Raw genomic sequence first — 17,060 nt, 5'->3', positions numbered from 1 at the left:
ATTGTTTATTTGGAGTACCAATTTAAATTTGTCCTAACCATTTACAGTGGTTGTGTTTTTGGCTCTGGGGAGTTAAGTCCACCCTTACACCCCTGATTTTAGTGTTTTATATTGGTTCTTTTTTTATTCTGCTGGCGCCTCTGTATCAACTGTAAATAGAATCGTAATCGAATCGCACAAAGAATCGTATTGTGTAGATGGGGCTTAATGCATGTAATGTTGTAAGATATATGCATTGGAGGGTACCTGTGACAAGCCACAGCCGTGGAGGTAGAGTGAGACTAGAAAGCTACTTTTTTAGGAAAATTAATAGTTTCTTGAATATCCTCAACTGGTCCCGACTTGTAACTCATTTACTGTTTTAATGATATAAATCTTACATCTGGTTTGTAACCCAACAGTATTTGCATTGACAATTTTCTTAGGTGGTGGATCAGTAAGATGGAGTATTGTACCCATGTGCATGTGGAACCCCTTATCTATAGCAGGGGTGTAAGGATCCGCTCCTCTCGGCCGCAGTATGGTCTGAGGCGACGATTGAGGTAGAGTCAGCTAACACTTAGCAGGGGTTTATTTTAAGAATATAAAATTATAGTTTGTGACCGTGACTAGGATTGAACCCTGGTCTCCCACATCAGAGGTGGTGAGCTTGACCACTGTGCTATGGTTAATACACTCAGAAAGCTTTGCTGGTCAGAATTGGGTGGGTCAGCTGACCTGTTGTGGTCATCTGTTTCAGCTGATCTCACTGTCAGCTGATTTATGCCTGCGTGTGATTGGCTGCTGTATGCATGTGGCCGGCCACTGATTGGTTGCATGTAGTATATAAGTCTGCTGAGTGCTTCCTGTCATTGCCCGTGATAGCGTTAGCTAGTCTAGCTGCTGGGGGTGTGTATCCTGGTTGGAAAACTATTCTTTGTTGGATTACTTGGCTTTTTGACCTCTGCCTGATTTTGGACCTTCCTTGCTCGCTGCCTGAACTGACCCCGGAAACTCTCGACTACTCTCTTGCCTGCTCCTTCTGTACTGCGAATCTCGGATACCTGTGTTTGACCCCGGACTGTTATTGGACTTTGCTTTTGTTTCTTGTTTGGTGTTGGTGATCTATCTATACCCACCCTGCATTCAGCCTCAATATCTTGCGCCCTAAAGGCCTGGGTGTAACCGAAGTCGGGTAGGTGTTGTCTCTCACCTCCCGTTCAAGCGGGGACGCGCCACACAAGGCGAAGACGGCGGAGGTAGATTGGGACATTGAGGCTGATTCGTGGGTGGATAGGTTGCCAGGCCTTACATTATCACGGGCCACTACAATTATTATCATGGAGGAGCTCCAACGCCAGATATTGCTACTTACTGGAGCCGTTAACCAGCTTACAGAACGGGTTAATACTCTACAAAACCAGCAAGCTAATCTGCCGGCTCAACCTGTGGACAACGCAGGGTCTCTTCCCGCTTCGGTCTCGGGGACGTCTGCGGAACCAAAGCTACCACTTCCAGAGAAATTTTCAGGTACCAGGAGTCAGTTTAGTAACTTTATGAACTCTTGTCAAATGTATTTTCGTGTCAGACCAATTGCTTCTGGTTCCGAAACTCAACGTGTGGCTCTTATTTCACTGCTCCAAGGGGATCCCCAATCTTGGGCCTTTGGCCTTCCACATGGACATGTGGCCCTTTCTTCTGTTGATGAATTTTTTAAGGCCATGGCAGTATTATACTCAGATCCTGATCTCTCCCCTACAGCCGTTCAGAAGTTAAGAGATTTGAGACAAGGCCGCAGACCTGCTGAGGAATACACTGCAGAATTCCGCAGGTGGTCAGTCTCTACCAACTGGAATGATCCTGCCTTACTTGATCAGTTCCTGCTTGGTCTGTCGGAGAATGTAAAAGACATATTGGTCAGTCATCCAGTTCCTGAAACGCTTGAGGATGCTATTACCCTTGCCATTCGGGTGGACCGGAGAGTCCGGCAGAGATGCCAGGGGAGAACTTTCTTTCCTACCGTCACTTCTGTCCCTCAAGTCACTTTGCCCCCTGAAGAACCGATGCAACTTGGTTTCTCTAAACTGACTCCTACTGAGAAATTAAGGAGACGTTCTGAGGGTCTGTGTCTCTATTGCGCAGGCAAGGGACATATGGCCAAGGATTGTCCTGTAAAAAAGAGGCCGGAAAACTCCAGCGCCTAGGTGGGTCCGAGGAAACTCACCTAGGCGAGCAGGTACTTCCTCTTGCATTAAAACGCATTTTATTACCTGTAAGCATTTTTTGGGGTGACAAGTGTCATTCATGTGAAGCATTTCTTGATTGTGGTGCTGCAGGTAATTTCATTGATTGTTCACTGGCCACGAAATTGGGCATTCCTGCCTTGGAATTACAGGACAGGATTTGTGTGACTGCTATAGATGGTTCTCCTCTACAGGAGAATTGTCCGATAGCAATCACTCCGGAAATCTCGTTTAAAGTTGGTGCATTGCATATTGAGTCTCAGTCATTTTATATACTGAAAATGCCTACCTGTTCTATGGTGTTGGGTCCCAGCACGTCAGGTACATGCTAAAGAATTAATCCATCAATTTCATTTGAAATTTCCAGATAAACCAAGGTTGGAGTGTTCGGAGACCACTCCTCAGGGGAGGGGTACTGTAAGGATCCGCTCCTCTCGGCCGCAGTATGGTCTGAGGCGACGATTGAGGTAGAGTCAGCTAACACTTAGCAGGGGTTTATTTTAATAATATAAAATTATAGTTTGTGACCGTGACTAGGATTGAACCCTGGTCTCCCACATCAGAGGTGGTGAGCTTGACCACTGTGCTATGGTTAATACACTCAGAAAGCTTTGCTGGTCAGCATTGGGTGGGTCAGCTGACCTGTTGTGGTCATCTGTTTCAGCTGATCTCACTGTCAGCTGATTTATGCCTGCGTGTGATTGGCTGCTGTATGCATGTGGCCGGCCACTGATTGGTTGCATGTAGTATAAGTCTGCTGAGTGCTTCCTGTCATTGCCCGTGATAGCGTTAGCTAGTCTAGCTGCTGGAGGTGTGTATCCTGGTTGGAAAACTATTCTTTGTTGGATTACTTGGCTTTTTGACCTCTGCCTGATTTTGGACCTTCCTTGCTCGCTGCCTGAACTGACCCTGGAAACTCTCGACTACTCTCTTGCCTGCTCCTTCTGTACTGCGAATCTCGGATACCTGTGTTTGACCCCGGACTGTTATTGGACTCTGCTTTTGTTTCTTGTTTGGTGTTGGTGATCTATCTATACCCACCCTGCATTCAGCCTCAATATCTTGCGCCCTAAAGGCCTGGGTGTAACCGAAGTCGGGTAGGTGTTGTCTCTCACCTCCCGTTCAAGCGGGGACGCACCACACAAGGCGAAGACGGCGGAGGTAGATTGGGACATTGAGGCTGATTCGTGGGTGGATAGGTTGCCAGGCCTTACAAGGGGTCTTTTTCAGCCCGAGAACCGCTTTCAAGTCCAAACTTTTTTCCCGAAGTTTGAGAAACCTGCACCCCCTTCTGTTATCTAAATCCTTTTTCTAATTAAAACATTTTTATAGCACTATGGTAAACATGTCACATGTGCTGCTGCATCTTTAACTGGCCACTATGTGATACAGTTGCAGCTTTCCTCACGTGGGCTAGAACAGACGGACATCCTAACAATTGCCAACAGGCATCAAGTTACTAAAACAGATTCCACATTTATAAGAGGTTTGTGCATATCCTGCAGGACTAATCGGTCTAGCAATAGCCCATGGGACGGTCTTTATTAAAACAAATCTATATATAATAATAAAAACTAAGTTTACAAGTAGTTAGATCTGTAATGGATTAAGTCATCTAAAACAGTTTAATATATTTAAGTACGCAAATGAGATTCCAGAGGGTTTTAAAACCCTAACCTTGATAAAAATCAAATGAAAAAAAAATTATCTGTGGACTAGTTCATAACAAAATCATGAGAATGTAGTCTCAGTGATCTGGAAAACATTTTGGATCCAGTTCAATTTAAACTTTACAACTAGCCAAGGGATATGAGGAAGGAGCGAGAAGGTCACATAAGGCCCACAAACACCAGTTTGACATGTTTGAGTGCAGCGCTTCCCGTTATATGCCAGCAACATCTTGTTTTATTGCATGACACAGTCTCACGTTTAGTGTGACTGTATGGATTTATTATAGTAAAACCACCATACTTTTTTATATCTTACAAGATCAGGGTTTAAAGGATGCGTTCTGCGATTTTGATGCTTAAAGGGACACTTAAGTCAAACAAAAAAAAATGAGTTTTACTCACCTGGGGCTTCCAATAGCCCCCTGCAGCTGTCCGGTACCCTCGTCGTCTCCCTCCGAATCCTCCTGGCCCCGCCGGCAGCCACTTCCTGTTTTGGTGACAGGAGCTGACAGGCTGGGGACGCGAGTGATTCTTCGCGTTCCTGGCCACAATAGCGCCATCTATGCTGCTATAGCTTATTTCATATACCATATAGCAGCATAGAGGGTGCTAATGTGTCTGGGACCGTGAAGAATCATTCGCGTCCCCAGCCTGTCAGCTACTGTCACCGAAACAGGAAGTGGCTGCCGGCGGGGCCAGGAGGATCGGAGGGAGATGGCGAGGGTACCGGACAGCTGAAGGGGGCTATTGGAAGCCCCAGGTGAGTAAAACTCATTTTTATTGTTTGACTTAAGTGTCCCTTTAATGCTAAAAATTCTGATTTTTTTAAGTGAATAGAAAATTATATATAACATTTTCCACTTCTCTTGAATGGGTATTGAAAAGCAAACTTATACTTAAAGTGATATATACTCTCAAGCTAAAATTTCAGTAAATACTCTTAGTTATATAAAAGAAGATTTGAAAGCATTTCCAAGTATTCCCTGTGTGTAAAATTGTTTATTTTCACTGCAGAGATCAGTAGAATCCTGCTCATCTCTGGTCATCAGCAAAGGCAAGAATTTCCTCTGCTTGTGTCTTCACTCTGCCCCCTTAAGTGACTAAGCTGTTGCCAGGGCGATGTGTCTATTCAGCAGAGGGAGGCAGGCAGAACGAAGACACAGGCAAGATTGCCACAGAAAGCTTATTGGATTACGCAATTAAACACCTAGAGATCTAAATAGAGAGCTTGACCTGCTGCAATTTATATAAGAAAAAGGTTTGCTACTTTAGGGCCAGTTGGCATCGGAACTTGCATGCTGTTTACTGCTGCCCGCGGTGCTCATCATTAAGCACTGCCCATTCAAGTTGAATGGGCAACGCCGGTATCATCGTCTCTCACCGCTAACCATTATTTGCACAAACGCTGTGTTCCTATCCCTGTTTTTTCTGTGGTTTGAACCGACCCTGGAAACAGCAGCTGGTTTCCAGAGTTGTCTACCGCTGTGCCTCTGTGATCCCTGCAGGGTGAAAAATGCTGATTACTGCTGAAAGCCACGAAAAACTGACATATACTCTTCTGCACGCTAACAGAAAAGCATCTGAATAAGACACCTTACTTTTTTGTTATTTTGTTTTTGTTAACTTTTATTATGCAAGTGTTGGTGCGCTCTGTATTCAATCCCCCTTGGATAATGTAATGGCTCTCCTTCTGCATGCACTTAAAGAAAACCTGAACTGAAAATTAAAAGTCAAAATAAGCATACATAAGTCATACCTACCTTCCATGTAGTCTACTCCTCAGTGTCTTTCTCCTGTCCCGCATCCTATTTGTTCACTGTGATCAAGGGAATTTTCCGTCCTCCATTTTGAAAATGGTCATTACCCATAACAGCTTTCTGGTCAGCACACAGTTAAACTGTAACATCGCCCACTTGAGCCATAGGGAAACATGGACATTACCTGGTACATCAGTTTTCCTCTCAGCTATAACTGACAGCGACTGATATATTTCAGATCTGACAAAATATTGTCAGAACTGAAAGGGATTATTGTCAGAAGAAAATGGTAAGCTTCTGAGAGGAACTGATGGCAAGGTAACTATGCAATGTTCATTTGAAGTTACCTCATGTGTTTATTTTAAATATTTTTACTCAGTACAGGTTCTCTTTAAGTATAGAATAGTCACCATGGCAACCCCTCCTCTACCTAACAGATAGCCGCAGTGGGTAGAGCTTGGTCTCAGATGGATGTTTATTGGAGGATGTATGGCACTGAAAGCGTGTGCAGGGTTGTGGAGTCGGAGTTGGAGCAATTTTAAAGTACCTGAAGTCGGAAGTCGGTTGTTTCATAAATTGAGGCATCAGAGTCAGATAATTTTTGTATCAAATCCTCAGCCTTGGTAAGTATTACACTTAGGAGTCGGAGCCATTTTGGTTACCTGGAGTCAGAGGTTTCATAACCTGAGGAGTCAGATGATTTTTGTACAGACTCCACAGCCCTGAGTATGAGGGCAGAGTTGCAGCTTTGCATATTATACTTAATTGTATTTATAAAGCGCGAACATATGCAGCGCATATGCAAGTCTCCCATCAGGCTGCCAGTATTAGCTTATATTTTGATTGGTTGAAGTAGCTTTAAACTGATTGGTTTACACTCGTATGTGTGTGTATAAAAGGGAAAAGGCGTTATAACCGTCATTTGGGGTTTGCACAGGCTGGAGAAAGAAACTATGCTCTGAAACTTTGCTGTTTAATGTCCTATATCCAATAAAAAATATCATATAATTACCGGATGGTGCTGGCTTCTCTTTCTAGAGAATTTAAGCAACAATACTTTGATATCACTTAAATAGGCTCTGTTGCTGAATGTCTACACAGATGTGTGAAATAATTCAGGCTATGACCATACATTAACACTAGCTTTACATTACTCACACAGACAGTCCTGTATGCTTATTAGTGTGTATGAATCGCAGCTGAAGTATGCCAGCTCCTGCTGAGACCATTTTCAGTGGTGATTAGAAAAAGGCCCCACTATCTACATGTATGCGGGGATACAACATCAACCATTGGAACCAGACCTCACTTGCCATAAAAAAAACAGTTAGGACCAAAGGCATTGGGCAGAAGAGACCTGGCACAGCTGAATGACTGTTTTGTCAAGCAACTGGAAATGGACAGACTTACAAATGCAGTGTTTGGCTTGTCTGAGTATGAGAAGATGTGTCACACTGCTTTTTACAAAACTTTGTAAACTAGCCAATATTTACTCAGTCATTTCCATAAAGGCTGAAAAATGGTACAGCAAATAAATGATCAGAGATTTAGCACCACCTATAGCTTTTGTAATAGATGATCAACTGAAGCTCAAAGGCTTATGCCAAGGCTGGCTGTACACTGATCGATGTGGCCAAAAGATCGATCCCTCTCATATCCTAATGTGGTCAGCGAGGACTATCGTGGGGGGTGGTCAAGGTTAAGCATCAATAGTGGGAGGGTTCAGTGTGAGAATAGGTTTAGCTATGGTGTAATATCGGTATTTAGTACAGATTTTTTAAGATCAGTTTAAAGGTCCGTACACACGCCGGACTTTAGGCAACGACGGGTCCGTCGTTGCCTCCCGCTGGGTGGGCGTGCCAGCGACAGTCCGGCGTGTGTACGCTCTGTCGTCAGACTGATACGGCTGTTTCTGAGCGATCCGCCGGGCGGATCGCTCAGAAACAGCCGTATCAGTCTGACGACAGAGCGTACACACGCCGGACTATCGCTGGCACGCCCACTCAGCGGGAGGCAACGACGGACTCGTCGTTGCCTAAAGTCCGGCGTGTGTACGGACCTTAACACTTTAAAGCAGATCTGAACTCAGAACTTCATCTCAGCTCTAAAAGATAGGCAACAGTATAATAACCTTTAAAGAAAAAAATGTCTGTGTTACAGCTGATACAAATCCTGCAATAAATCTGCAGTGTTAATACTTCCTGCTTTCATGGGAGCAGACCTATCGTTAACAGCCTGTGCTTTCACACGAGCTTATCTGCCATGGCAGTCAGGTTACACAGGGGAGAGATGAAATCACAAATTGTGATTAGACACAAATGAGGGGGAACTAGACAGGCTAAACTCTCTAAATACATACAGGGTGCATTTCTCTATGTTTTCCTTCTGTCCTGTGCAAGAGTTCAGATCCACTTTAATAGTAGAATAGCAGTACATTTACAGATATTCTACTATTGGGTTTCCTGGATGCCCAAATTTCAGGGTGCCTTTTTTTAACATACATGTACTGGCCATTCTGCTTGGTTTTCAATTTTCACTTTGGATGTGAGTTAATCTTGCATTTCCTCATAAAGGCAAAGTACCGTAGGCTTTCCATCACAAACCAGCCTCGACAAAGGCTCTCGGATTATGACTTCATACACAATATCATTTATATATTTTTTTGTCATTAGTTACCACTTTTCATAGGCTGTTTGACCATTTTATGGGGTAGGGGATGTATATGTTACGGCCAGAACCCGTAGTGTAGCCACTTCGCGTTCTGGCCAGCCACTTCGGGTTCTGGCCGGCCAATGTGCGAAGTGGCCGCAGCGCAGCGGGCAAGGTTAGAAATGTAATGATTACAATAAGTTCAATGTATTTTATGTCCGCCTAGCTGCGGCCAAATGTATTAGAACTTTAGTTTGGGAGGGGGGGGGGGGGGGGAGGAGGAAGGAGAAGAGGAGGCAGTGCGAAAGCCGGCGGCTTCATCTATTACATTGCCGCCGGCTTCATTTCATTAAGTTAACCAAGTTGTAATACATTTGGCCGCAGCGAGACGGCCGTAAAATACATTGAACTTAATCATTGCATTTCTAACATTGCCCGCTGCGCTGCGGCCACTTCACACATTGGCCGGCCAGAACGCGAAGTGGCTACACTTCGGGTTCTGGCCGTAACATATACAAAAAAAGATTTCGTTCGCTTACGACAGTCTTGAATATTTTACGAATGTAAGCATCTGTCTATGAAGAATAGGGGGTCTTATGTTAATGTGCTGTTTGCATGATGTAACACATGGCCATCTGATGTAAAGTGTAAATTGCTTAGGTAGGAAAACATTTCCTTCCTGTGCTAAGCGATAATTTCCTGAGTAGTACTGAGGCATCCACTATTCAGAACACCTAACACAGTGCAGGGATGACTACTCACTTACAACCATTCATACCACAGTCTACAGCCAGTTTTGGAGGGGAAGCCAATTAATAAACTAGTATGTTTTTAACAATGATGGAGGAAACTGGAGCGCACAGAGTAAACACGATGGGGAGAGTGTAGTATGTGCACAGGTTTATCAGAGGCCAACGCTGCTTTTCTTCTCACCCAAACATATTTGCAGCTAGGCAGGGAATATGCTGAATGTAGCAAAAACATATATAACCAGCACCTTAGTGGGAGCATCATTAATTTTTCTATAGCCAAATGACCATCGTCTTCTGGAATGTATAGCACACACAACATCAAGACACAAGACAATACAAATAACTGCTTAAACTGTGCTTTTCCTGGCAGACTCAAAGCGCTCGAGCTGCAGCTACTGGGGCGTACTCTATAGGCATAGCCCTGTTAGGGAGTGTTGCCCAAGGTCTCCTACTGAATAGGTGCTGGCTTACTGTACAGGAAGAGCCGAGATTTGAACACAGGTCTGTGTCAGAGGCAGAGCCCTTAACCATAACAGTGTGTACACTGTAAAAATTCAGAAAATTACATTCCAGGCATCTGAGACTCCTCTGAACAGTTATTTTCTGCCTCTTAAAGGGATACTGTAGGGGGGGTCGGGGGAAAATGAGCTGAACTTACCCGGGGCTTCTAATGGTCCCCCGCAGACATCCTGTGTTGGCGCAGCCACTCACCGATGCTCCGGCCCCGCCTCCAGTTCACTTCTGGAATTTCTGACTTTAAAGTCAGAAAACCACTGCGCCTGCACGCCCGTGTCCTCGCTCCCGCTGATGTCACCAGGAGTGTACTGTGCAGACACAGACCATACTGGGCCTGCGCTGTGCGCTCTTGATGACATCAGCGGGATCGAGGACACGGCAACGCAGGCACAGTGGTTTTCAGACTTTAAAGTCTGAAATTCCAGAAGTGAACCAGAGGCGGGGCCGGAGCATCGGTGAGTGGTTGCGCCAACACAGGACGTCTGCGGGGAACCGTTAGAAGCCCCGGGTAAGTTTTCCCCTAACCCCCCTACAGTATCCCTTTAAGCTTCTCTGAGATGAAAGGTAACATTTTACAGGAAGGAAGTGCAGAGAGCCAAACCACAGATGTAAGCTAAAGCAAGTATAACATTGTGTGTAAGAGAAGACATGGATATACCTTTTAAAAACAATACCGTGGGATGTTACACTGGTGTGGGACACGGGTTTGTGCCCCACCCTCATTCTTGCCTGATGGAAGGTGGTGTGGCCCAGAATGGGGGGCAGCAGCTTCTTGGCCATAAGTGAATTATAGTGAAAGAAATGAGAAGAGGAGGGGGGCACCTGACTGTTGGTGAGAGGCAGGGATAATTGGGAAGGGCCCTCTGTAAAGATAGGTAAAGAAGGCAGGATAGACTAAGGCCCGGTTCACATTAGCGGTGGCCGTCCGGAATCGCCGTGCCGGAGCCGCACCGCTTGCAGAACGGACGGAACGGACGCACGGCATAGCAATGAAAGCCTATGCGTCCGTTCACATGCGTCCGTTCTGCCGGACCGGAGCCGGACCGGATCCGGGCCGGATCCGGACTCCGTTCCAACATGCGCTATTTTTTGATCCGGCTCCTCCGGCAGCCGTATCCGGGGCGGAGCTGGACTGCACCATCCGGCCAATACAAACCAATGGGAACCGGAGAGCGCACAACACACTGGCTGAGAAATCCGGATGTTCTACCCCACTTCCTATGCGGATTGTTGCGGCGATATTGGATGGGGACACATGGGCAAGCATTTTGGAGTGGAGCAGCACAGCTGGATCCGGATCCGGAGATGTTGGCAGCATGTCGCAGGTGGAGGTGAGTGCTAAACAGCAGAGGGCCTGATTCCACAGGTCCCCCTTCTGCTGACCTCCCAGACCCCAACATTTTTTTTGTTTTTTACGTTACTTTTGCCAAACGGATCCGGATCGCATCCTGATGAACACCTGATGCAACCTGACCGGATCCGGATCGGATCCGGATCAGAACCGTACGGTTCCGATCCGGATCCGGTCAGGTCATCCGGTCCGTTTGGCAAACAACCGCAAGTGTGAACCGAGCCTAAGTCAGACAGAAGAATCTTGGGGAAGTAAAAAAAAAAACAAAAAACTTACGAATATCCGTTAGGATGAAACAATTATTTAAAAATGTTTATTTAGAATAATCTGAATTAGCGTAAGCAAAGTTAGCTATGTAAGTTTTCACAGGACAATCATGTCATTTGTTTTGTGGTTGCCTCGTGGCATCAAGTAAAATGTAAGCATTCACCACCAGGCATGCTCAAATCACAAATTCGGATGAAATCCGAATAGAGGTTATTCGGATTTCATCCACTTAATTACAGCACCTGTGCGGGTGGGCGAGGGGGGGGGGGGGTTAATCTTACCCATCAGACGTCTTCTTGCTCCGTTCCTCGGCACCTCCCATGCTGAGTTCCAATCCGCCGTCACGGGACTATACACTTCCTCCTTCAAACCGGAAGGAGGGGGTGTTTGTAATCATGTGACGGCAGATTGGAACACAGCGTGGGAGGTGCCGAGGGACGGTCGGCTGATGGGTAAGATTAACCCCCCCCCCTCGCCCACCTGCACAGGTGCTGTAATTAAGTGGATGAAATCCGAATAATATTTGTGATTTGAGCATGCCTGTTCACCACTGTCCAGGGTGAAGACTTTTATAAGGGACCTGCCTGTTGTAGATGGTGTTTCCCCCAAGACCTGGGCAGAATCCGTTGCTTCCAGGTCTCAGCGCTTGTTCCACACTAATGATGCTGCTGATGAGACACAGGCCGCACATTCTGATAGGCGGAGGACGCGTTCCCAGTATGCCCTCCGCAGATGTAAACAATAGTCAGCTGACTACGGTCAGCTGACAGCGCGGTGTCAGTTGACGTTAAAGCTGACACCTTGGTAGGTGTGCCGCTGTGTGATTGGATGTGCGGCCGGCCACTGATTAGATGAAAGTTGTATTTAAACCTGCAAAGTGCTCCCAGTCATCGCCCGTGATGAGCATAGCTGTGGCTAGTTGCTAGGTGCGCACTCACACTATTGAATTACTAGATCTTGACCCTTGCCTTGTATTTGACCATTCTTGTCTGCTGTTATTAACCCTTGCTTTGATTCCTGGATACTCTTGTCTGCCGCCTGGACTGACCTCTGCCTGTTACTGGACACTCTTGCCTGCCGCCTGGACCAACCTCTGCCTGTTACTGGATACTCTCGCTTGCCGCCTGGACTGACCTCTGCCTGTTACTGGACACTCTTGCCTGCCGCCTGGACCAACCTCTGCCTGTTACTGGATACTCTCGCTTGCTACCTGGACTGACCATTGCCTGTTACTGGACACTCTTGCCTGCCGCCTGGACCAACCTCTGCCTGTTACTGGATACTCTCGCTTGCTACCTGGACTGACCATTGCCTGTTACTGGACACTCTTGCCTGCCGCCTGGACCAACCTCTGCCTGTTACTGGATACTCTCGCTTGCTACCTGGACTGACCATTGCCTGTTACTGGACACTCTGAGTATACCACCTGAACTAATCCTTGCCTGTTGCTTGCATAACCTTGCATGAAGGTCTTGCATGAACTCTCTCAAATCGTCTGGATCATTTACTGCCTGTTGAATAACTTTGCATGTGAGCCTTGCATGAACTCTCTCATAAACTGCCTGGATCCTTCACTGCCTGTTCCTGATACTTCTGTCATTACTGACAATCCACGCTGAGGGCCTCATCCTCCTAGATCAAGGTAATAACCCTGCGTGATACTTATGAACTGTTGAACTGTGGTACTTGTCTCAGTGGGGTTCTGGTGGGTTATGGTCCTCTCTACTTCAGTCTGTATGCATTGCACGTTAAGACCTGGGGGTAACCGTAGTCAGGAGACAAATAAAGTGTCCTGTTCATGCGGGGGCTTGTCTATAGGTGAAGACCGTGGGCCGGGCTCAGAGCCGTGGCAATAGATTGGGGCATAGAGACTGATTGGGGACATAACCTGTCAGGCCTTATAGCTTTAAAGAACTACTCTCAGGTTTTCATTTGGCCCTGAGAGTAGTCCTCTGGTACCCTTTAGTACCCTGCACTTTGGGTGGTGAATATGATTTGGATACAAGGATGGATGAACCAAAGCGTCATTCAGGAGCCAGCCTGTCTAAAACAGGAGCCAAGAGAAACATTTTAGAAGCCAAATTGGCAATGGTTGCCTAGCTCTTGGGATCTGTCCAGCCCTGAACTGCAAAATACATTACATTATTTCTCCCTGCTCAGAAAATAAGGTTTACCAAAAACTAAACGTAGAGTTAGCCTTAAAAGACATGCACTGCTTGACATAAGGAAAAAAATATCTGAAAGGTTTGTGAATAGCTCATTTTTTTCAATCTGAAGGACCACACTAATCATATTTGTTCCCTTACCTGTAAACCATATCAATATTTGACAAATAGCAGCTAAATATTGGCAGGAGGGATTCATAATTAAATATATTAGCACAGTAAACAATTCAGACTTGTCAAAACAGTCTGCTGCTTCCACAATTATGGTTCACACAGGCCAGCATTTGCTTGAAAGAGAAAACAATCATCATGGTGCTAAAAATATCACTCTAGCTAGAAACAAAATGCATTTTCAAAGTCACAACCATAACATGCAGATACGCTGCTGAAGCTGTAACAAGGCAGAAAATCCTTCCCCGTCACCTCCAGTATGGTGAGCGACAGCGATCACAATGGAGGTCTTTGTCAGGAAGGAGCCGTGAAACAATGTCTGGCAACCCACCTTACAGGCCCTGTCTGGTGACTGGATGGCAGACACTGCCACAGAGTTCTAAATAAAGGATGTTTTACAAAGGAAATGTAATATTTATCAGCACTCGGAACAGACAAAAGGGACAATCTGGGGCAAAGGACGTTCTGTATCTTTAGGATGACATTTTTAGGACAAAAGGAAAAATGGCCTATTTAGTAGTCGTCCTCAACAATAATCAATGGAAGTCTTTTTGTACTAGTAAAGGTACATACACACATGGTATTAAAAAAAGCATATCTGTGTGCAGAAGTGGAAACCACACACAGGATGCTCTCAGACTGAAGAGCCACTTTAGGAAACAAGGCGGAGATGTGACAGGGGATGGAGTGGATAAAGAATTGTAAATGTTTTCTATGGCTGTCTCTGGTAGTGTTCATAAAAGCTATATGAAATGGGATGACAAATTCCAGTTTAGATAAAATCACTTAGGCCAAGCGTGCATTATGTTAACATGTCCTAGGCTCTTGCCATGGATAGCGGATGGTAGTCTTGGCTATAAGCCAGATTGGGAAGACGCTGTCATAGGTCTTTGGTCAAAGCAGATGCTTCTAGATGATATATTGGCTTTGTGCTACTAAGCATGCAGGGACTGTATTCACAGAAGTGCAGCACTGTCACGATTGTACACGGAAGGGAGGGCTGATGCAATCATAAGGAGAGTCCTAGCAACAGTGGTGAGGTAGCCAGACGCTTCCTAATCTGATTTTTTACCTTTTTTTCATGTCACATTTCGCTACAAGACTACTAGTATTGTTTAACATTAAATAAATGTCACCCTTCATATCCCTCTCACTTCAGGTTACCTTAAAGTGGGCCAGAACTCAGAACTTAATCTCAGCTCTAAAAGATAAGCAACAGCATAATAACCTTTAAAGAAAAAAAATCTTTGTTACAGATGATACAAGTCCTGCAATAAATCTGCAGTGTGTCTACTTCCTGATTTAATGGAAGCAGACATGGGGGTTAACGTCCTGTGTTTAAAAATGAGCTGCTCTGCTGAGGCAGTCCGCTAACAGAAGAGAGATCAAATTACAACTTGTGATTATTCACAGATGAGAGGGAATTAGACAGGCTAAACTCTCCTGTGCAAGAGTTCAGGTCCACTTTAAGGGGCATACACTTGAACATTCTGCCCACAATTTGTGTTGCCACCCCAGATCAAACTCGAGCCTGCATGTGACACTGTGGGGCCCCAATGCTGTACAAAGAACAGCTGAGCAATGTGTCCTGTGTGTATGAAGGCGAAAGTAAGGATGACGGTGTTGGAATGATATAGCGGATTCCATGGGTGGGGTAAGGTGGAGAACAATGAGCCAGAGCTGTGGAGGTACAAAACTCATCCGACTCCGAAGTTTATGAAACCTCTGTCTCCATGTACCCAAAATTGCGCCGACTCCTCGACACCAACTCCTTAGTCTAATACCTATCGCCCTGATAAGTATTAGACTAAGGAGTTGGTGTCGAGGAGTCGGTGCAATTTTGGGTACATGGAGACAGAGGTTTCATAAACTTCGGAGTCGGATGAGTTGGTACAAAAATCTTCCGACTCCAGGTACCCAAAACTGCACCGACTTCAACTCCACAGATCTGCAGTGAACTCGTCTGACAGTTTGTCGCTAGTATTATATGCACATGTTAATCTCATGTCACTTCACTTACCCTTTATAGACCTGTTTTTACATGTGAAAATTAGCGTTTCCGCAAATGCAAAATCGGACAGGAAAATGCAGTCTACTGAAATCAATAGGCTGTAGTCCGATTAGCACGTGTTGCATTTAAAACGCATCCCGCACCCGAATCCCTATAGCCATACACGGCTCGGCTGGAGGAATTTGGATGCATCTCGCATCACAGCTGTGCCTGCATTGCGTTTCGCAAGAGGTATGCCAGACACAGTGGAAACAGGCCCTGATAGTCTGATGACCTTGTCTTGCTCCCTAATGTGCCTCTCTGTAACTACATAGTGAAGTCTAATATTTAACAACACAAAGCTGCTAGTATTAGTAGTAGCAGAGGCCAAAACTCGTGTTAAAAATGAATAAGGACCATTTTGTGCCTTTTTTTAAAACATGCACACATAGTAGCATTCCAAAATACATAATTCTATTAAATTCCCCCATCCCCCAAAAAAGCCATTAGACTGAGCTCTTCACGTCAGTACAGTAAATTACAACCTTTTCCTTCTTGCCTAGGTCTAATTTGGTATGTACATAGCAAGATCAGGTCCTAAAGGGAGCCTTATTTCATCCAGGCAAACCAGGATCAGCCCGAGACACATTTCCATAGACACTCCATCCGACCTGTAACGTCAGATGAAGCAAGGTTTCCATATGGAAAGGGGGGGGATCCCTACAGTTTCCATCCAGCAGGCCTCGTGAAAGGCCCTTTACAGGACAGAACTCCGTGGAATTCAGAGAGAGAAACCCTCTCACGGAATATATCCCCTTCATGGATTTTAGGATCACCCGAGCAGAAAACACTTTCTTTGTGTGAGTGTTTTCCCCTCCTTGTGTTTTTGTAATTCAGGATATAACTTTCCACTTTTGTAAAGCAAAGACATCGGGCTTCACAGAGAGAAAGTATGCAGTGTTACAGCAGCAAAGCACAATTCATCTACTGTCTTCCACCACAAATGTTTATTCGGCCTAAAGAGGAGTGCATTTATACTAACAGTAGTAAAACACCTCCGGCTCTGTGAAGTAGTTCATTCAAAGTAAACCTTATGGGAAAAACAAGCATTTTAATGTTTTATTCAATAGGATTTTGGGCAGCACTTCACAGCCATGTTATAGAACGCTTTGTTTTTTTTTCAGTGCTCTATAGTAGTAGACATAACATGCTAAGTAGATGGAGGCAAGAGGTTTATCAGCACATAGATCTAGAAATACTTTATTATCTGTTGACTAGAAGGGTTATGCTAGATATACACTTTGAATAGCACCCAGAGCTAAAGGTGGCCATACATCAGGCGACGTGGTGGCTGATCGACCATCCAATTCGATTATTATAATCGAATTGGATGAAAACTGGTGCCGCCAAGTGCATGCCCGACCGACAAAGTGACCAAATTCGGGACGGAAATTATTTGCATTATCTATCGCGCATACTGCAAGAGGTCGGGGCAAAGTTGTTTGGTCGGGTGTGCGGCGGTACGGCGGCGATTTCAGTAATGTTACGGA

General features: G+C 45.3%; 1 protein-coding gene across 7 annotated transcripts in view; it reads right to left on the bottom strand.

Annotated features, from left to right (window-relative positions):
• Positions 1-17,060, bottom strand: part of LPAR1 (lysophosphatidic acid receptor 1) — a 178,569-nt gene that overhangs the window by 7,323 nt on the left and 154,186 nt on the right. The gene's annotated exons all lie outside the window — the stretch shown is intronic.

This window comes from Hyperolius riggenbachi, chromosome 1 (genome assembly GCF_040937935.1).
Source record: "Hyperolius riggenbachi isolate aHypRig1 chromosome 1, aHypRig1.pri, whole genome shotgun sequence".
In the NCBI taxonomy this organism is placed as follows: domain Eukaryota; kingdom Metazoa; phylum Chordata; class Amphibia; order Anura; family Hyperoliidae; genus Hyperolius; species Hyperolius riggenbachi.
This window is presented reverse-complemented; position numbering and strand designations above follow the sequence as displayed.